General features: G+C 34.5%; 1 long non-coding RNA gene across 1 annotated transcript in view; it reads left to right on the top strand.

Annotated features, from left to right (window-relative positions):
• Positions 1-3,029: 3,029 nt before the first annotated feature.
• LOC136042952 (uncharacterized) overlaps positions 3,030-22,912 on the top strand; it is a 77,330-nt gene continuing 57,447 nt past the window's right edge. Inside the window, exons 1-2 of the long non-coding RNA XR_010621510.1 lie at positions 3,030-3,142; positions 21,188-21,325. This is a non-coding gene — a long non-coding RNA (uncharacterized LOC136042952). The remainder of the gene's footprint in view (positions 3,143-21,187; positions 21,326-22,912) is intronic.

The raw sequence follows: 22,912 nt of genomic DNA, 5'->3' as shown, positions 1-22,912 counted from the left end.
CCAAAAGTTACTAAACTAGTATTTTACCATATTTTTTTTTTAATGTTCCTTTTCAATAGTTCTTTCTCAAAAGGTAAATGATAGAAGTAATTATTATAATTGTCAATAACATAACAAAGGGATTGAGTAGTGTGTTCACTTTATTGATAAGTCAATTATATGAACTGTGATACATTTACCAAAAATTAAATAAAAACAAGGATATCAGAGACAATGTTACCAGATAGGCACAAACTGTGTGTATTTTACCTTTTAGAAAGCCAAAAATTGAAAATTGGTAAAATTTAGTCTTCACTGAAAGATTCCCACACCAGCTTTCAAAATCCAAAGTGAAGCAATTCTAAACAGTTTACATGGACTTTTTTGGTAAAAAATTTTATGTTCTGAGTTTTTACTTTGACAAAATCATATTTTTCTCATTTCTCTGGTATGCCATGTGTAGTGTTTTACCAATGCTATGATTTATTTAAATCCAGATATCTGGAACAAAAGGCATTATATAGCAACAGCAAGCAGGCATATCATCACTTAATATGCATGATATTACACCCTCCTTCTTCCTTAGAAGAAGATTCTTTTCACTTACTGGCAGTGGAGACCCAACTGCTAGCACTGTTACTAACTTCTCCAAGAGAAGGTGCTAGAATGCTTCTCTTCACTTTGTATGGACACAAAACAAAACTAGAGAATTCCTCTTAGGGCACATATTTAACACATACTGAAGAGAAGCTGCTTGGCTCACTTCTCACTGGGTATTATATACAACATACAGATTTCAACTTCTCTTCTTTATAGATTTTTTTTGGTTAGTTCATAAGTTCAGTTTGATTGGTAATAAGCACTGAATAATTCAACAGTGCGAAACAAGAAAGCTCTTTCAAAGTTTTAATAGAATGTTTTTTTTGGAATTACGGGCTTTGGGAGGGCTGTTAATCCTCCATTTAGTTTTAACCCTTAGAAAATACAATAGAACTCCCATTCAAAAAGTTCCTAGGCCGTATTTTGCTTATTTTCTTTTGTCGTTGTTTTTTTCTGATTTGTCTCGTTGGCTAATCCCCCCCCCCTATGGAGAACATTTTTTATTGTGTTTTTAGTGATTCGCAAACTGATTATTTTCGTATATTATTATCATGATTATGAATGAATGGTCTATATTTCCAGTGCTGATTATTTGTTTATTTCTTAGTTTTTCCTTGTTTCTTTTTTTCTCTTTCCCTGCTTTTTCTTATTTTCTCCTCACATAGATTATATAATTTTATTTATCCTTACCTTGGTTATATTACTTTATACTTTTTTTCCTTACATTTTTTCTTTATACCTGTGGTCTGGTGGATTTAGTCGTGGAGGGGAACTGCCATCCACCATGAGTAATTTGGCGATTTCTATTAGTGGCCCTCTGGCCACTTTGGGGGAAAGTTTACTTGAATTACAGAATTATCCTTTAGATATTGAAAATATAATTACTGTTCGTTTTCGTTTTAAGTAATGTCGCTCCTTACTTTCAGTTAAGAAAAACTAGTTTTTTGTTATTTATGCGGTCAATTCACTTTCAAATGAGAACCAATGAATTTTGTTACTCTTAATTTTTTTGGAAGAAATCTTAATTTTATAAATTCTTCAATAATCTTTAAATGCTTAGTCATTATTTTTTTGTTCTCATTAGATTTTGTTCAGTTTGTTTCCAATTGATATTGGCTATGGGCTGAACAAAATTAAGGGGTTGGTCATGTGCACTTCGTGCTCAGCAAAGTCTAACGTAAAATCCAATGTTTCCAAGGATGAGTTAGATGCTACAATGGCTAATTATATAAACCCTTAAATAATCTTTAAACACTAAGCCATGATTTTTTTCCTGATAGATATTATTCAAACAATTTCCACTTTCTTTGGGCTATTATCTGAGCATTTTGTGCTGCGCTTGTTGCCTGGCAGATGTGAATCCAAAAATAAAGATGACTGACATCAGGTGGATTATTTCAGGAATGTAAGTATTTTCAGTTAATTTCTATTATTTTTTACCTTATTCATTAATTCGTTTATTCACTATTACTATTATATCTTCACTATTATATGTTTGTTATGGGCCATACAACACAATAATAGAGCGCTAAAAGAACCATAAATAATACCCTAAATCAAACAATAAATATGAAATGAAGATAAGGAAGAATAAACACTAGCATACAGTAAAAAATAAAAATAAAAAATTGCGTGAAAATCTGTTCAGAAAAGTAGCCGGTCGTAAATACCCCATTGTTTATGTAATGGACGACGTGACAAAATGAGTTCGTGACATTTGCAATTCCATGAAATTAAATAACAAGAGGTAAGGGCTCATATGGCGCTTGTGACGTGGCAAGAAGAGCCAAGAGCTCATATGGTATGAGCTCTAACAAGTATCAGTATTTTAAGAGCATTATGAAAACTATTTTTTCGATAGTTTTTTTGTACATATTCAGGAAAGAAAAAACTAGCGTTTGAAAATGAAAAAATACAACTCAAGTTTCATAGCTTATATGCTACAAAATATTTTTAAAAATGCATATCTGAACCCCTAAATCGTCTTTAAAGACGTTTTTAACTATGAATTTGTCATTTGTTTTTAGTGAAACAAGGTTTAACAAATTTGGATCAATTAAAAACTATCTTAAAAACAGGAGAGTTGAACAGTACATGACAAATTTTAGTAAAATCTACATAAAATTTAATATGGTTTTGAAGCTTTCATAGGAAGACATTATAAAGGTGTTCGCTTCAAGATAGCCCTTAAAGTTAAGTAAAAAGAAGTAGAGAAATAAAACAGCCATAATATAGTGTCTATAATAGATGTGGACTGGGAGAGGGGCCAAGTCCATTCTTGCCCTAAGTCCCCTGTGGGTTAGTTCGGTCACTGGTTTAGGTACAAGTGATTTAGAATGCGCAGGTAACACAAAAGTCTGCAGTGCAGAGGTAGGTTGTAGTGACGTGATTTCTTTTTAGCTTCTCTTCATTCTGTACAGCTTCGGTACTTTTCCTTCTACGAGCCGATCAAAAAGCTTCAAATCAGCATCCGTATTCATCTGTATCTGCATAGTCCTTTTGGTTGTTTGGATAGTAGGCTATTGAGTTCTTCACCACAAAAGGAATTTAGAAAGGACTGGAAGTATGAAATTAATACTTTACTCTTCACTTAGCCTTGTCAGATGAAGAAATAAAAAAAGATGTAGTATTAGTTATCACTAAAAAAACTTTGCCAGTCCCTTGAGTGATAATGAGCACATCCTTGTTGAGTTCTGTGAGTAATTTTTCATGTTTTGACCTATTTTCAGCAATGATGCATAATAATTCCCAGGTTGGAGGATACTCTTGGATATGAGAAAAAACACAAGAGTAGACCTTATCTTAGATTGTAATATCATTCTGAATCTTTTCTTAGTGCCTCAAGCTTTATATAGAACAGCTTTGGAAAACTCTTTCAAACAAACAGACTCATGGCATTTTCCTGTATTTGAACTAATTTTTTGGTGTTAACTGATTTCTTGCAATCTCAGAAAAGGTTTAGGTTAGGAAAATGAAACTTTTAGGGATGAATATACAGAGTAAAGTATGTCCCAGGAAGGTATTTTGAAGCAACTACCTCATTTCCTTCTCCCTCTAGAGGGCCCTGACCTTGTATGACCTTTAAAAATATGTGTGTTATAAAAGTGAAACCTTGCAAAATAGATCTTCTACTTAATTAAAGTACAACAAAATAGTTTTCAGCTTCATAACTTTGGTCAATTCTATTTTATATGGTTTTAAAGATATGCAAATACATTTCCCAAATCTTGAAAAAAAACATTGTTATGGTTCAAAATTCTACTGAAATAACAGGAATTGCATTTTCAGAACTAAAGGCAGCGAAAAAGCAACTAATAACTGAAAATTAAGGTAAAATGTTTTTTTGTCAACAGGTATAGACCTGTCATGTAGGCAAATTTCAGGGCCCTCTAGAGGGAGAAGGAGTGGAGGTGGGTTTTTGGGGGAAATAGAAGAATAATTAGAGGAAAGTAAATATTCCAGGAGAGCTTTTTCCAAAATTCTAAACTACTTCATCCACATAACTGCAGGCATACCATATGGACACTCTGGATAGCCTACTTGTAATATTTTTCAAACTGATTTTGATCTCTCTCCTATATCTAAATTTGAAATCAAATCTGTTTTCTCACCCTACCCCACAATCCCAAACCATTTCAACTCAACCCCTTGAACCATTATCAAAACATGGCAAATCAGGCCTATTTTGAAAACTAGGGCATGCATATCATTTCCAAGGGTTCATAAAGGGCTTACATTTGCAGTTCTGAGTAAAACAAATATTACATTCAGAAAGAGCATAAAAAGGTTATAAAATAGTATATTCACTTTATTCAAAGGTCAATAATGTAAACTGCCTCAAGTCTGCCAAATGCATTACAAGCCTCAGGGTATAAATTTGCATATTAAGGGATGGGGTAAAGTTCATTTCCAATGCAAATGAATGTTACGCTTGAATTCAGGATTCATTTTTGATTCTAAAGGGATGTCTTTTTCTCGACTATCTTATATGTGAATTGACTGAAAAATTTACAGTAAATACTGGTCAATGAGGATGAAAACTGCTGGCCAGACTTATCCCATACTGTCAGCCCATGCCTTTTGCACTAATCTCTGTCAATTACAGACCTAAGGTTTTAACACTAGTCTAGGATATATAATAATATTCTGACTAAGGAAATTCCATAATACCCTAAGTTCTTGCAATGCTATCTAGTCCTGTGTTACTCAAGACGCTAAGCCCTTTTTAGTTTTTTGAAGGCATTAATGATGTACAAATAGCCGTTCAATAGGGAAAAATCCTTCTATTTGACATTGAAAACAATAATAAAGTGTCTGGATATTTTGGTCACATGCTCAGTGGCTGTCTTCAGTAGATGTCTGCTTTAGTTCATCTGTTGAGTATGGCTACCGTTGACCAAAGTATCCATAGATCTTTTTCTTGTCTTCACCATCAAATAAAAGGAATTGTCCCTTTTAAAATGTTACTTGTACAACATGGAAATGCAGATTTGTCTTTGAAAATACTTAGATATTAATAATATAATACTAATTGCTTATTTTATGACTGAAAGTGCAGGGTATCAGTCATAGTAGTATATGACCTTGTAGAACCAACTGACAGTGATAGTAATGACTCAAATGAATTTTTCTTACAGGAGCAAAAAGATAGTGTCCCAGGAAGAAATATAGTGTTTTAGGACGTTTTAATAGCAATGGCTATAGACTAAGGCCTGACAGATATATTGTCCAACCAATATTATCAGGCCAACATAAGGTTCAGTGTCGTTATCTGTTGCTGGGAAAGATATCTATTATTGACTGATAAGATAAGAGTGGTTATGGTAATCATAGAGGTATTAGCATGGTTTCTTTGGGTAGGCATATACTTTTTACACTTTGAAATGCTGTAGAAAAAGTTTTAGGACAAGAACAGTGCAGTTTTATGAAGGGTATAGGAACATGTTAACCAAATTTTGTAGAGGGTCATTCCATGTCAAATCACTCAGTAAATAATTAATTTGAAACCCACCTCTTTAGATTTTGATGAAACTTGGCACAATTGTTGCATTTGCTATCCTATTGATAAATACCTAATTTTATTTCTCTATCTCTTATAGTTTTTTTTTCTACAAATTTTTTAATTTTCTTAATTTAACGCAATTTTAGGCCTCGGATTTTGCATCTAGAAATGTAACTTGTAGCTTAAAAAATTAATATCATTAAAACTATTTGAGATATCACCATGAAACTTGGCACAATATTTAACTAATATATTTAAAATAAAGAAAAAATACATTCACCAACCTATCTCAACTCCAAAATATAATAAAAATATTATAATCAGAATTTTTTTATTTGTAAACCATTGTCAGGATTTACTAAAATTGCAATATCTCAGGTCTCAGATCTGGTAGAGTGTTCATATTTTTTTTACATACTCCTAGATACAAAGGCTAACCGATAAATAAAAACGATGCATGGTTTTTTCACATGTTTGACTGATATTCAACATTATTTATGAGTAACAAAATTGCAGACCAACTAAAAGAATACGCAATTTGAAAGATTTGGTTTGAAAGTAAATTAAAGTTTAATTTTAACTTCTCTTGTATTAAGTTGTTATCAGAATAAAAATACTCAATTAAACAGGGTGCTCAAATCACTTTGAATTTAAAAGTATTTACAAAACCTTTATGAAGATAAATTGTAAATTATTTACTACTGATCATGTTTGTATCAACTATGAAGTGTTTAAAATTCTATATATCCACTTATTTGTTATAATTATTTCTAAAATCTATTAATTATTGATAGAGCAAGGAGTGACGACCTATAGTGCAAACTTCTTGTGCAGTGATTGTTATTTTTAATTTTATTAACTGAAAAGTGAAACATAACAGTTACAGCATATAACTGTGATTTCCATTAAATGTTTTTTAATAAAACTATCTAGTTTTGAAGTAAAGATGCATCTTTTAATTTTGGAAATCAACAAGAGTCAATTTTGTCTGACTCGGTGATTGCGTTAAACTAAGTGAATAGGCTAGTTACAGGTTGTACCTATTTTCTTCTTGGACTTTAAAATGGGGTAAGCGGAAATAAAAATGACAAATCCTCAAGCTTCTAGTATTGGACTATTTAAACAATCAGACTGTTTAAGACAACTTATACACCTTCCAAAAAATTACAATCTGTATTAGAATTAACCGAGGAAGAAAAAGAGTTAATTCAATATAGCCCTCGAATCGATTTAATTGAATTTAAAAATGTTCGTTCCCATCACAGCTACTACTTTCTCAATGTGACTATTAAGGGTGAAAAATATCAAACAGTATGCATAGATCCATTAAAAAAACACAAAAAGCCAATAAAAAGTCACTAAGAAGTGTATCTTTAAGTTTTCGAAACGATTGTATGACAAAAAAATATTTTAGATCAAGGTCCCAGTGATAACCGGTCGACCTTGCGGACCTGGTTACCAGATCTACTTAGAGCCATAAGACCTACAAGTTCAAATTGTTGTCAAATTAACGCATTGCCAGACAAATCGGTGGCGCTTCTCATTTTCATGACAATTGTTCTAATTTTTATTATGTATTTTACAGGGTTATTTACCATTTTAAGGATGTTTGTTGATATTCTTTTTTTTGTTTTGTTTTTTTAATTTTCCTTCATGTCAAAACTCCTGTGAAGAAAAAACTAAAATCACTGAAAGTGAATCTGATGACGAACTAATGATTGAATTGGATTCATTTGAATCTAGAAATGTCTCCCTTTCACAAACAAATGCAGCCTTAGATGATTTGGGTTTAACTCCAATTAAACTTCATAATTTGTCATCATGTAGTAAGGGGCCGTATTACAAAAGAAAAGTTGAAAAAGTAACAAAACAAGTAAAGAAAAAATATCAAAAACTCTAGATTATGATATTGAAATGTCAAAAGACGAAAAAGAAGACAAAAAAAAATTCTTATCAAAAAAGAAGAAGGTTTTGATAAGCTCGTGGGCCTTTGAAAAGAAAAACTAATGTCAGTTGGGAGATCCCAAAAAGTTCAGATTCTGACTTTGGTGCCAGAATCTTGGAGCCAGAAAAAAGTTGCTACGGAATTTCAGGTGACCGAATGTATGGTAAAACAAGCAAGAAAACTTAAAGGAGAGAAAGGTATCCAAGCTATCCCCGACCCTAAAAAAGGTAACACACTCTCCGAAAACACAGTTAAACTTGTGACAGACTTTTACCAAAATGATGAGAATTCAAGAGTTTTACCCAGAGCAACAGATGAAATGAGCATTAAAAAAATATTTATATGCAAAAAAGACTTATCCTCAGTGATTTGAGAGAGCTCTACTCTTGTTTTAAATGCGGATGCCCCTACTTGAAAATATGATTCACGAAATTTTGCAGCATAAGACCAAAGTGGCGTGTCCTTGCTGGGTCAGCAGGTAACCATACAGTATGTGTATGTAGCATACACCAGAATGTAAAATTTTTACTAGATGCTGTAAAAATTGAAGAAAGTTACAAAGATTTGATCAAGATGTTGGTTTGTAATGTTGAAAACAGTGAGTGTATGCTATGCCATTGTGACAACTGTCTGTTTGATGATGCCCTGATTGAATACTTAACTGCAAAATTGAGCAAAGATTATGTTTTAGAAGAAGAAATAATCATAAGCCAATGGGTTAATACTGACAGGACAGAAATGGTTAAGCAATCAATCAGCGTTGAAAGCTGTATTTCTTTACTGAGCAAATCTGTAGAAAACCTAATCCCACATTCCAGTGTTCGGACTCGCCTATAAATTCCAATAAATTCCTATATTTTAATGCACTCCTATAAAATGCCTATATTCTGGCTAAAATCCTATTATTCCTATGTTTTCGGATGGAGAGCACTAAGAACATTGGTCATGATTTGCAATTTTTTGTCTTTTGGTGTAGATTGATAATTAATTACACCTGTTGAGCTTTTTGAACTTAACTAATGCTTTGTGTTGGGCTTAGTAAGGTGCTTCTGCCTGGGCTATGCTGTTGTGTTGACTTAGTAGCCTATGTTTTTTTTTGTCATGCTGGGACTGTCCGAAATGAGCAAAGATCAGTATATAGGCTAGCAGTCTCTGCTTAATGAGACTGGAGTTCTTGCGACTTATGTGTTTGCTGGCTGAACGCTGGCTGGCTGATGTGAATACGGCCCAGTTATTCAAATGGGCTATTCTAAGATAGTTGCTAATCGAAGGAAGTATAATAGGCTATATGCTACATTCTCTGATCAATCTGTCCTTTATCTATGTGGTCTTTATCCCCTTCTAAAGAAAAATGATGTTAATCAGATTCGGACCTTTTATTTCAGATATTGTAAATTTTTACTTTATCTCCTCCCTTGGTATAGCAATGGTAAGATAATTTGTAAGTTTGATGTCCTTGATATAAGTGCAAAGTTGGCCCTCCTGCATGGAAGATTGTCGGAATCAGCTTTTTATCGTTTATCGCCTCATCATCCTTTGGTCCGTCTGTTCGGTTAATCTCATTGTAGCATAGTGTTTTTATGGCACTTGGTATTAACCAAGTGACATATAGCAATCGCAAATTCTGTCGGTCTGTCTGTCTCTCGGTCCTGGTTCTGCTACTTTAGGCACTTCCAGGTAAGCTAGGACGATGAAATTTGGCAGGCTTATCAGGAACTGGACCAGATTAAATTAGAAATAGTCGTTTTCCCAATTTGACCATCTGAGGGAGTGGGGGACCCGTTAATTCAGAAACCATTACACCATTCAAAATGAAATCCTAAGTTATCACTGGAACAGAGGTGGATGCACAATTCATCCAATTGGACTCTACTTGAAAAAGGATGATGGAGTTTTTATCTCTAACCATTGTTTCATAAGTGATGATTTACAACATGACACTTCTTTTGTGAATTATGTACAAAAAGAAATTTCAGAATGGCTGAAAGAAAATCATCCCAAAATAAACCAAGTTCATTATTTCACTGACGGCTGTGCTGGTCAATACAAAAATAGAAATAGTTTCAAAACCTAACCAACCATCATGAAGACTTTGGAATGAAAGCCGAGCATTCATTCTTTGCAACAAGCCACGGGAAATCAATATGTGATGGCTTGGGAGGAACTGTTGAGAGAATTTTGCGAAAAGCCAACCTTCAACTTTCAGATGAAAATCAAATCAAGACATCAACACAGTTTATGACTTCTGTAAAGTCAACATTGAAAAAGTAAACTTTCAGTTTATTGACAAAAAAAATGCTGAAGCTTTCAGATTGGAGTTAGCATCATGATTTTTAATCACCAAGACTATTCCTGGTACTAGAAGTTTCCATTATTTCAAACCATTAAATACAAATGAAATTGAAATAAGGAGGACTACTGATAGTCCTAATCCTACTCTAATGTTTTCTTTTAATTCTGCTATGGATTGGGTCTGCATTCAACCATTTTTAAACGATTATGTTGCTGCAAACTACAATGGAAAGTGGTACTTTGGAATCGTTAAAACTGTGTTTCATGAAGAAGAAAATGCTGAAATTCTTTTTCTTCACCCTCCAGGACCTGCTGCCAGCTTTTACTGGCCTCAAAGAGAAGGCTTGTGCACAATACCTTTGGAGCACATTATAGTACAGTTGATGCACTGCAATCAAGTAGCACTGGCAGAATTTGCTACTTCAAAAAAGATTGTATCAGAAAAACAGAAGAGTGTTGGAGGAAGTGGAAAAAATATAACAAGCAGAACTAATAATTTCTGTAAAAGATATTGATTCCTAGACTTCACTTTTTATTTTATTTCACATTTATTAAATGTAAGTAAACCGTAATATTTATAATTTCTTAATAATTTTCTACTTTTTGGAATATTAACTAAACATGTGAAAAAGCCATACATCTTTTTTTTTTATCTGTTAGCCTATGTATCTAGGAGTATTTAAAAAAAAATATGAACACTCTACCCGGTCTGAGACCTGAGATATTGCAATTTTAGTAAATCCCAAAAACGGTTTACAAATAAAAAAAATTTCGATTATAATATTCTTATTATTGTTGGAGCTGAGGTAGGTTAGTGAATGAATTTTTTCTTTATTTTAAATACAATAATTAAATATTGTGCAAAGTTTCATGGTGATATCTCAAATAGTTTTCAAAATATTAATTTTTTAAGATACAAGCTACATTGCAAGACGCAAAGTCTGAGGCCTAAAATCACATTAAATTAAGAAAACTAAAAAATTTGTAGAAAAAAAACTATAAGAGATAGAGAAATAAAATTTGGTATTTATCAATAGGATAGCAAATGCAACAATTGTGCCAAGTTTCATCAAAATCTAAAGAGGTGGGTTGCGTAACCTGGTTGACTTGACATGGAATGACCCTAGATTAATAATTGAGAAGTGCTGGAGTCATCAAACACGCTTATTCTTTAGTTTCATGGATTATAAGCAAGTATTTAAATCATTTGATAGCACAGCTTTAATGAAGGTCTTATCCTTGTATAGTATGCCAGGCAAATAGGTTAAAATGATCAATTCTATATACAAGAATAACACTGCTGTGGTCATGGGTGCTACTAACCAAAATGTTTTTTTTTTTTTTTTGCAGGGGTGTTATTGATTTTACTGACTGGCTTATCATTTATACTGACTGTTTTTATCACTAATTAATATAATAACCATTTCTAATATGAGACTATTGCAATTCAGCCTAAAGATTCATATAATCTGAGGAAGAATTGATGCTTAGTTCTTTTTGGTATAAGAAGCAAATGAACAACAACATGGTGACCTACTGATGAATGAAGCAATATGTTAGGAGAAAAGTGATAACATGAATTATATATAAAAATATCTTTAAATTTTGAGCTCTTTGGCAAATTTAAATTAAAATACAGAGATTAAACAAAAAAAAAGAAAATACAACAATTTACCTTCAGATGAAAATACAACATTTTTGGTTTGGAAGACTGCCAGACTTTCAGTAATTCATCAGAGTTCAGCTTGTCTGTAATGTTAGTCTTGCAGCATTTCATGCTAAAATGATCCAACTGGTCATAGTGCATACATGTGTCATGACCAGTTTCAGTTTGCTCAAACTTCACAACCCAATGGTTTGCACAATATCACAAACCACTGGTAAACTGACCAGAGAGTTGGGAATATTGATTTGACAGTATTAATTTCATGGAATAGTCCCTCAAAGATGGTGCAACTTATGAATTTGGTGTTTTCAACCTCAGTCCTGGCCAGAAAGTGTTTTTAAGCCTTTAGCTCTAATAGTAGTTCTGCAGGATCTGAGGCTTTTCCAAGAAATATCTTGATGACTTTGGAAAGCCTTTCATAGCTGTCATCCATTTTGCCCAGTAAACTTTGTGTTGTGAAGATTTCATCATCCAAGCCATTCACTATGGTTCTAAGGACACCGCAGAGCTCCTTAACATAGAACAGTTTCCAGTCATCCAGTGGGTTGGCTCCAGAATAAGTAATTTTCCCTGAATAACGAGCAGACGGACATCTAGGAGGTTGTTTAAGATGGAACTTGTCATTGGCTATTGCACTGAATTTTTCCATGACTGTTTTTGTTGCCTTTCTCTGTTCTCATCTGGAGAGATTAGACTGGGTCTTCGTATCTGACCTGGGTCTTTGAGGGAAATAATCTTAAGATATTGCTTGTTGCCCTGAGTTTTTTGTTAGCAGTCATCAGATTGAGGTATTCAGCCACATGAACATAAGTTTCAGAATAAAGTCAAAGCAGGTTATGCAGCAGTGCAGAACTTAGCTTTTCTTTTATTATTTTGTCCTCATTTTGTTCTTTTAGCTCATGAACAACTTCCACAGTGGTATCTAAGCTTATCCACAATGGTGTCAAGCTCTCTGATCTGGATATCCATCTTGTCACTGACAGATTCATTAACTTCACTATTTATTCAGCTCTCTCCAGTGCTCGTTGGTAAACAATAGCTCTTTTCATTCTACCTGTAAAAAAAAATAAAAAAAGCTAGGTCTGTAATGCTACAAAAATTGACTTGATAAAGTCGTTTTCCCCTATTTACCATCTGGGGGGCTGAAGGGACAGGAAAAATTAGAAAAAATGAGGTATTTTTAACTTACAAGTGGGTGATCGGATCTTAATGAATTTTGATACTTAGAAGGACCTCGTGATTCAGAGCTCTTATTTTAAATCATGACCAGCATCTAGCCTCTGATTTTCCTTTTAAATCAATCTATTGATTCTTAGAATTTTGCTAGGGCTCATACTATATGAGCTCTTGGCTCTTCCGGCCTCGTCACTAGTGCCATATGAGCTCTTAGCTCTTTTTTTATATATATATAATGATATTGTTGATTTTAGTTTTTAATCACATTTGTGTGTGTGTGTGTGTGTACGGGTTCACTCCATGTTTATCTTGTGATATGAGTGGGTTATAAATAAATATTATTATTGGAACTAACCCGCTGAGGTTGATCCTAAGCACTGTCCCTCATGTTTTTACTTTGTGTGAAATATATAATAAGAAAACAGTTCGTCACCAATGCTTTTGTGTAGCTCTTTGAACTAAGATTGATTTGGTTTTTTCTTTTTTTATGTTAGGCTGCAAATGAATGTTGTGATTGTTTTTATTATTATTAATGTATGTGGTTTTTTTCATATTCTTGCATCCTTCCTATGTTTTATAGGTTGGTTTTCAATTCAGTAAATTAATTGATAAATTAATATGGTTGCCTAAAATTCAACTCCAGTTTTTCTGTGTTCATTATGCTTCTAAATTCAACCTTGTTCATATTTTGATTGTAAAACACGGATGGTTTTATAATTGAACATCCTCTTAAGTTGGAAGAACATCTGAGGAAATTGTTAATTGGCTCTTAAAGAAGACTGGACCACCTGCTGTTGATATAAAAAATGGAGACCAATCAATGGGGCGGTCTTGTTGTAACTTTTACAGCTTGGATAAGAAATCCAAATAAATGACAGAAAACTAACAACTGATAACTACTTTCCGAGAAATGTTAGAAAAACTTTTAAAATTTTCTAAAATTGTGCTGGAAATGGAGATACTCAGTTTTAATGAAACTTACATTATTAGAAAGTGTAAATTTAGTTTTTCATTCAAACGTAAGAAATGTCTTTTTAAGGTTCAGCAAAGGGCAGTTACTAATAAATGCTCTAGCATCCGTGCTAGGAAACTACTAAAATCGACACAAAAAATACCGTTCAAGGAATTTCGGAGTTCCCTGTGTAGCTACCCACTTTGATTGAAAACCTTGCCAGTACAGGGGATGAAAATTTTCGTTCTAAAGTTTCAATCAAATTTTCATAGTCAAACCATATATTCTCATTAGCTCTCGGTGGTGGATAGCCCCTGGGAGAGTTTTGCAAAATGATTTGAAGGCAAGGCTGTATCTAGGGGCGTTAGGAGGTTTGCCCCCCCCCCGAAATGTTTGTCCGACTCATAAAAACGTAACGAAAATTAAAATATCTTTTGTAACACCCCCCCCCCGGAAAAAATATTTTGTAAAACACTCCCCACCCCAAAAAAAAAATCCTGGATACGGCCCTGGCTGAAGGTCAGTATATAGATCAGTATATAGGCTAGAGCCTAGAGGCTAGTGTTCAGCCTAGCAAGATCAGTATATAGGCTAGCAGTCTCTGCTTAATGAGACTGGAGTTCTTGCGACTTATGTGTTTGCTGGCTGAACGCTGGCTGGCTGATGTGAATACGGCCCAGTTATTCAAATGGGCTATTCTATGATAGTTGCTAATCGAAGGAAGTATAATAGACGTGCACTGGGTAGGCTATATGCTACATTCTCTGATCAATCTGTCCTTTATCTATGTGGTCTTTATCCCCTTCTAAAGAAAAATGATGTTAATCAGATTCGGACCTTTTATTTCAGATATTGTAAATTTTTACTTTATCTCCTCCCTTGGTATAGCAATGGTAAGATAATTTGTAAGTTTGATGTCCTTGATATAAGTGCAAAGTTGGCCCTCCTGCAAGGAAGATTGTCGGAATCAGCTTTTTATCGTTTATCGCCTCATCATCCTTTGGTCCGTCTGTTCGGTTAATCTCATTGTAGCATAGTGTTTTTATGGCACTTGGTATTAGCCAAGTGACATATAGCAATCGCAAATTCTGTCGGTCTGTCTGTCTCTCGGTCCTTGTTCTGCTACTTTAGGCACTTCCAGGTAAGCTAGGACGATGAAATTTGGCAGGCTTATCAGGAACTGGACCAGATTAAATTAGAAATAGTCGTTTTCCCGATTTGACCATCTGAGGGAGTGGGGGACCCGTTAATTCAGAAAAAATGAAGTATTTTGAACTTACGAACGGTTGATCAGATCTTAATGAAATTTGATGTTTGGAAGGATAGCGTGTTTCAGAGCTGTTATTTTAAATCCCGACTGGATCTGGTGACATTGGGGGAGTTTGGAGGGGAAACCTAAAATATTGGAACACTTAGAGTGGAGGGATTGGGCTGAAACTAAGCACAAAAATAAGCATAAGTTATGGATACATGATTGGCATAACCAGAATGGATCTGCTCTCTTTGGGGTAGTTCGGAGGGGGGGGTGGTTGATTCTGAAAAAGTTGGAAAAAATGTGGTATTTTTAACTGACGAACGGGTGATCGGATCTCAATGAAATTTGATGTTTAGAAGGATATCGTGTCTCAAAGCTCTTATTTTAAATCCCGACCGGATCTGGTGACATTGTGGGGAGTTTGGGGTGACCTAAAATCATGGAAAACGCTTAGATTGAAGGGATCAGGATGAAACTTGGTAGGGATTGAAGGGATCGGGATGAAACGCTTAGATTGCAGGGATTGGGCTGAAACTTGGTGGGAAAAACAAGCACAAGTCCTAGATACATGATTGAAATAACCAGAACGGATCCGCTCTCTTTGGGGTAGTTTGGGGGGGGGGGGGGTGATTCTGAAAAATTAGAAAAAAGTGAAGTATTTTTAACTTACGAACGGGTGATCGGATCTCAATGAAATTTGATATTTAGAAGGATATCGGGACTCAAAGCTCTTATTTTAAATCCCGAGCGGATCTGGTGACATTGGGGGGAATTTGGGGGAACCTAAAATCATGGAAAACGCTTAGATTGAAGGGATCGGGATGAAACTTGGTAATTTATTTGACCAGGCATCCTACGCCCTCTACCACAGATCTGATCCCAAGGACTTCCGAATCCTATAATTGGCCTATATTTGGGCCCAGGCAATTCTATAAAAATAGGACAGAGTCCTATAATTTGAAACGAACCGACCTATCTGAACCCTGACATCCATATATTACAAAATCACAGTCTAAAACTTTCAAAAAACTGAAAGAAGATCCGCCTTTGAATACAGCAATTGTAGTAATGGATTTCAGTGAAAATTATTCTTACACCATTCAAAATGAAATCCTAAGTTATCACTGGAACAGAGGTGGATGCACAATTCATCCAGTTGGACTCTACTTGAAAAAGGATGATGGAGTTTTTATCTCTAACCATTGTTTCATAAGTGATGATTTACAACATGACACTTCTTTTGTGAATTATGTACAAAAAGAAATTTCAGAATGGCTGAAAGAAAATCATCCCAAAATAAACCAAGTTCATTATTTCACTGACGGCTGTGCTGGTCAATACAAAAATAGAAATAGTTTCAAAACCTAACCAACCATCATGAAGACTTTGGAATGAAAGCCGAGCATTCATTCTTTGCAACAAGCCACGGGAAATCAATATGTGATGGCTTGGGAGGAACTGTTGAGAGAATTTTGCGAAAAGCCAACCTTCAACTTTCAGATGAAAATCAAATCAAGACATCAACACAGTTTATGACTTCTGTAAAGTCAACATTGAAAAAGTAAACTTTCAGTTTATTGACAAAAAAAATGCTGAAGCTTTTTTAGAAAACTTTTTTTCAGAAAACTAACAACTGATAACTACTTTCCGGGAAATGTTAGAAAAACTTTTAAAATTTTCTAAAATTGTGCTGGAAATGGAGATACTCAGTTTTAATGAAACTTACATTATTAGAAAGTGTAAATTTAGTTTTTCATTCAAACGTAAGAAATGTCTTTTTAAGGTTCAGCAAAGGGCAGTTACTAATAAATGCTCTAGCATCCGTGCTAGGAAACTACTAAAATCGACACAAAAAATACCGTTCAAGGAATTTCGGAGTTCCCTGTGTAGCTACCCACTTTGATTGGGTAGAATCAAAGAGAACGAAAATTTTCGTTCTAAAGTTTCAATCAAATTTTCATAGTCAAACCATATATTCTCATTAGCTCTCGGTGGTGGATAGCCCCTGGAAGAGTTTTGCAAAATGATTTGAAGGCAAGGCTGTATCTAGGCTGTATCAAGGCTGTATCAAGGCTGTATAAAATCCGCTTAAGAAATTGACACTTGTTATAAACTTCTAATGTCTGCAAAAGGTATTGTTTCAATGATATTTAAGCACGCTCCTAGAGACTTCTGTGGGTTTTCTTTTTTCTGTTTCAGAGACCTAGTACCATTGTTGAACAGTTTCTTTTTCGTTTGTTTTACCGTATACAGTAACACCCTTCTGAAGCCTTAAGCTGATTAGTAGCGGTTTTATACCTCATAATATGGGGGGCAAGCTACCTTAAAAGGTGTGTAAAATATAGAAGAAAATAAATTTAATGTCTGATGTGAGAAACACTGGGGAGGGGGGCTGCCCTCCCCCGCTTAAGCCTAGAACCGCCACTGGATATTATTTTTGATTTTTCGGAAGCTGAAGCTTGTCTTTGGTTTAGTTGAGCTATTTGTGTTTCCTTTTTACTTTTTCTTGATCAGTTACTAGAATTGTCTTACTAGTATATTTGGTCTCTGGGCTACTCTATTTTTTATTTTAATAAGTTAAACATACTCTTTGCCAAAGTAAAGCAAATTAGAAGCAAACTAAATAAAATAGCAAATAAATCATAGTTAAGAAATTAATACTTTAATAAGAAGTATTTAATGCCTTATTAAAATAGTTATATAACATCTATAATTAACAAAATATATTCATATTAGATGTTTTATAGGGTACCGTGCCGTTTTTTTGGGAGATGTGAAGTGCAGTTCTTCGTTGATAATATGCTTTTTGTGCTTTGGGAGTAATCCGACTTTTGTGGAAAGGCCAACATCTTAAAAGCCTTGTCTTTAAAAGATATTCTAGAATGGAAGGTTAAATTCAAAAACAAACAGAGGGGAGGGGACGTGGGGCTTGGACTTCGTGAAATCTTCACATTTAGGGCACTTCTTATTCCAATTATTACAAAACATTTTTATGGCACTTGGTGTTTACCAAGTGACGTATAGCGATCGTAAATTCTTTTGATCTGTCGCTCTCAGATTAAATTAGAAATAGTTGTTTCCCTGACTCGTCCATCTGGGTGGGGGGGGGGGTTGGTAGAGGAGAGACGGTTAATTCGGAAAAATTAGAAAAAATGAGGTTTTTTAAATTACGAGCAAATGATCGGATCTTACTGAAATTTGATATTTAGAAGGATATCGTGTCTCAGAGCTCTTATTTCAAATCTTTACCGGATTCGGTTACATCGGGGGACGGGGGGGGGGAGTTGGAGAGGAAACCTAAAATCTAGAAAAGCGCTTAGAGTGGAGGGATCAGGATGAAACTTGGTGGGAAGCATCAGCACAAGTCCTAGATTCGTGATTGACGTAACGGGAACGGATCTATTCTCTTTGGGGGAGTGGGGGAGGGTTAAATCTGAAAAATTAGAAAAAATATGGTATTTTTAACTTAAGAAGGAGTTATCGGATCTTAATGAAATTTCATATTTTGAAGGACCTCATAACTCAGACCTCTTATTCACAATCCCAATCGGATCCAGTGTCATTTGGGGGAGTTAGGGGGGACTGGAAATCTTGGAAAAGCCTTAAAGATGAGAGATTAGGATGAAACTTGGTGGGAAGAATAAGCACAAATTTTAAGATACATGACTGACATAACCGGACCGGATTCTCTATCTTTGGGGGAGTTAGGGGGGGGGGGTAATTCGGAAAAATTGGAAAAAATGAGGTATTTGTAACTAACAAATAGGTGATCAGATCTTAATGAAATTTGATATTTAGAAGGATCTCGTTCTTCAGAGCTCTTAGTTTAAATCCCGACCAGATCCTTTGACATTGGGTGGAGTTGGAGGGGGAAACCGTTAATCTTGGAAAACGTGAAAATTGACATATCTTTATTTTATAAATGGGTGATCAGATCTTAATGAAACTTGATATATAGAAATATCTTATATCTCATGTGTCATTTTCAATTCGAATTGGATCTTGGGACATAGGGGGTTTGAGGTGGGAAACAGAAATCTTGGAAAACGCTTAGAGTGGAGAGATCTGGACGTAACTTGATGGTAAGAATAAGAACAAGTTCTAAATACGTGATTTACATAATTGGAACGGATCCACTCTATTTGGGGGAGCTGGGGAGGGGTGTTAATTTGGAAAAATTAAAAAAATTGACACTTCTACAGTTTTGTCAGCCGTAAGAACGGGTGACTGGATCTTAATGAAATTTGATATTTAGAAGGAACTCATGTGTAAGAGCTCTTATTTAAATCCCGACCAGATCTGATGATATTGGGGGAAGTTGGAGTGGGGAAACAGGAAATGTTGGAAAACGCTTAGAGTGGAGGGTTAGGGATGAAACTTGGTAGGTAGAATCAGCAAATGTCGTAAATACGTGATTGACGTAACCGAACTGGATATGCTCTCTTTGGAGGAGTTAGGAGGGGGTCCAGTGTTTTGGTGATTTTGGTACTTCCGGACTTACTAGGACTATGGAAATTGGTAGGCGTGTCAGGGACCTGCTCAAATTAACTTGATAAAGTCGTCTTCCGTGATTCGAACATCTGGGGGGCTAAAGGGAGAGGAAAAATTAGAAAAAATGAAATATTTTTAACCTACGAGTGGGTGATCGGATCTTAATGAATTTTGATATTTAGAAGGATCTCGTGTCTTAGAGCTCTTATTTTAAATCCCGACTGGTATTAAGCCTCCGATTTTCCTTTTAAATCAATCTATTTATTCTTAGAATTTTGCTAGAGCTCATGATATATGAGCTCTTGGGCTCTTCCGACCTCGTCACAAGTGCCATATGAGCTCTTAGCTTTTGTTTATTGTTATTCTTGCCCCCCATCCCTTCAAAAAAATGCTTATGTATATGCTGGGTCAATTTTCAACCAACTTTATTCAGAATACAGAGTGCTGCTCTTAGTTGTTTGCCAATTAGCCAAATATTTATAATTATAAAAAAGTTTATTACATTTTTGTGTTTCAGTATAATCATTTTAATACATACCCTGTTTTATTTATTTTTTGTTAATGAGATATTTATGATTTCCAATGAGCAGTTCAGCTAAGATATTTTCTTGCTGCGCAAGGAATGAAAATAATGACGATTTAATAATTTTGTATCAAATAAGAAAAACGAATTTTGCAAATGAAAAATAATAGTATTCAATTATTAGATTAGGTCTTTAGATTTCCGTGACTTTCCGTGAATTTTTCGAAAATTTATAGAGAAGTTAAAAAAAAACAATAAACGATGAGCTATTTAGTTTCGCCTGAAGTTTTGAATTCATAAAATGATACGTTTAATTTCATTAGGATTAGGTAGGAATACGGTTTAACTATGTCATGGCTCTTCGAAAGTTAATTGGGTAGCAGAAAAAAAAGGAAGCAATTCGGTTTACTGTGGGATGCATTAGACTTGATTTTTTAGCTTTTTGCTTCCTAGTCTTGAAGCGGTTCAAACTAGTTTCAACCAAGTGGTTTTACTGTTTGTCACGGCTCCTTTTTTTGGAGGAGGGTAAAACTTCTTCCCTGATTCTTAGGGCTATAGCGTCAGCACTGTTGTAAAGGGGGTCACCGATTTTTTAGACTTAAGACAAGAAGTTTTTTGGGTCTTCTCTATAAAACCAAACTAAAAACACCCTACACATATTTTGACATGTTTTGAGCGTGTTTAGTAGCCAAACCTCTTTGTGTTGATCTTTTGGACAGCTTTACTTTGCAAGGGAAAAATAATTGTTGAACCATAAATGAAAACTTTGAAAAAGGCTGGGCTAAGGGGTCGGAGAGACGTTTTTCTTGAAACTTGTTTCGATAGAAATTATCACCATCAGTAAAAGCTATCTAAATAACTGTTCTCTGGAAAACGTTTGACTATGCTAATTTGTTCTACTTTTTTTCAACTTCTTATTTTGATTAAATAAAGTCCTATAATAGTGAAAATAAAGTATTGGCTTTAGTTTTAGTTTAGCTCATAAGATTTATGGGATAGGTCTTCAAACACAAAAAGTTTATGAACATGCATGCCATATGTATTTTTGCTACCTATTCAATGAAGCAAAATGGATTCTTTTTATCATTTCATCACAAAATATAATTCAAATGAGATAATACAATATAATAAATATTCAAACAAAATGAAATGTGTATCTTATTTTCTCACCTTGTCTCTGTATGGATAACAAACTAATTTTTTCCTGATTTAGCAAGTATATAATAGTGGCTTCAGATTAGAGGTGTATTCAGTGCAGCAGGCAGCCGAAGCTTTGTATGCACCCTGATTTGTGTTATATTTTTAGGATCAATACTCAGAAAAGGCCAAAACATTCCTCTCTGTAGCGGCTGTTTTGGATGATATCAAGTTTGGTAATACATCGGACGAAGAAGTATACGTAGATCATGGTTTTAGTGATGATGCCATTGTCCTCTTCGAAAAGGTAATTTTATCAAAAGCTTGTTAAAGACAAGGCTAAAGTTTAGTTGTTTCTATATTCTTTTTTTCTAATCATTATTTTTCTATGGTTGTTTAAAAAGCAACGAATTTGCCTTATTTTATTATTCTTTTTGATTATTTTGCTGCTCATTTTTATGGTAGGCACATAATACATAAAAGAACACAGGTCTACCCTTCACTACTATCACAACAACTACTACTAACAAGCCATTGTTCCGTTAACCCATCTGAGGTCAATATATCCGCACACCCTTCTCCTTCACTCTGTTCAGAGCGTCACTCTACTCCCTTGCATACAGTTCTCACTTGCTTTAAATCATTCATTGTCACCCTAGTAAAGACTTGATGTTTTTTGTTTGGTTTCCATTGGATGGCTGAAAATCATTTATCAGTAAAGCTTGGCCTAGCCACCTTGTCTTTAGCTTACTATAGCCCTAGACATGAGACGAGCCAAGTTTTTCATAAAGCTTGTTATTTGTCATGCAGTCGCTCAGACAATTTCTCTGAAAAAGATTTAGTATGTCTACTTGGCCTTTTAAATGCACGTTTCAGAATCATTCTGAATAATTGTCATTGCTGTTGCTGCTAATATCTAAATATTGGCTTGGAGACTTATCGTCCTATTCTTGCAAAAAAAACTGTCAGTTCCAAAAAGAAACTGCACCGTAGCTAGCTTATTCTTCATTTTGCATCTTCATTGGATTCACATTCCTTATTTATAATAATATCCATGTAGATGAAGCTGTCCTCTTGGTCAATTCTTTTGGAAACTATTCTCACCTTTTAATTCTTGTTTATTCCCAGTTTCAGCAACTTATCCTTTTTAACACTAACTTTTAAAGTATTCTTGCATCCTGAACCCCCGAGCATGCAAAGAATCCGTTCACTTACGCCCTTGCATCCTGAACACTCAAAAATCCATTCATTCATATCCTTCCATCCTGAACCCCCAAACACTGAAAAATCTATCCATTTGTATCCTTGCATCCGGAACCCCGAAACACCCCAAAATACCCCCCCCCCCAAAAAAAAACAAAAAATTACTAAGCTAGTTTGTATACTCTAAGTTTATGAGAGTTTTGTCTTTGAGTATTGTATGGGGGATTATATAGTTTTTTCTAAAGGGAGAAGATCAAGGGAAGACATTTGAAGCAGAACTTTGTGGGAATTGCTGAGGATCCTTCGGGCCAATCTCAGAAGGAAATTTCCCCCTTGAGTAAGGTGATCTTGTATAGGAAATATACATGCTTATTTCTTCAATGAAGGTTTCAAGCGAAAACTAAGATTTTAAAATGAAAGTTTAAAGACACAAAAGAAATGGTGAATTTGAGATGGCTTATGTGAATGCTTATTGATTTTAAATTAAAATGTTTTTCCTTTTTTTTAACGGTGTGTAGACATCCTAAAGTGAGAGAATAACATAAAACAAGAGGATAAAACTAAATTTGCACACTCAATCTTTATCCAGTCGTTAGTCGTTTAAGTATGTCTTTAATTTGTCTTTTAATGCAAGTTGCAGATTCCACCATACCCCTGTGGCCCATATACATTGGGCGTCTTTGCTCTATAA

The sequence above is a fragment of the Artemia franciscana genome, unplaced genomic scaffold (assembly GCF_032884065.1).
Source record: "Artemia franciscana unplaced genomic scaffold, ASM3288406v1 Scaffold_253, whole genome shotgun sequence".
Classification (NCBI taxonomy): Eukaryota; Metazoa; Arthropoda; class Branchiopoda; order Anostraca; family Artemiidae; genus Artemia; species Artemia franciscana.
Note: the sequence above shows the minus strand (reverse complement) of the source record. Positions and strands in the feature narration are given on the sequence as shown.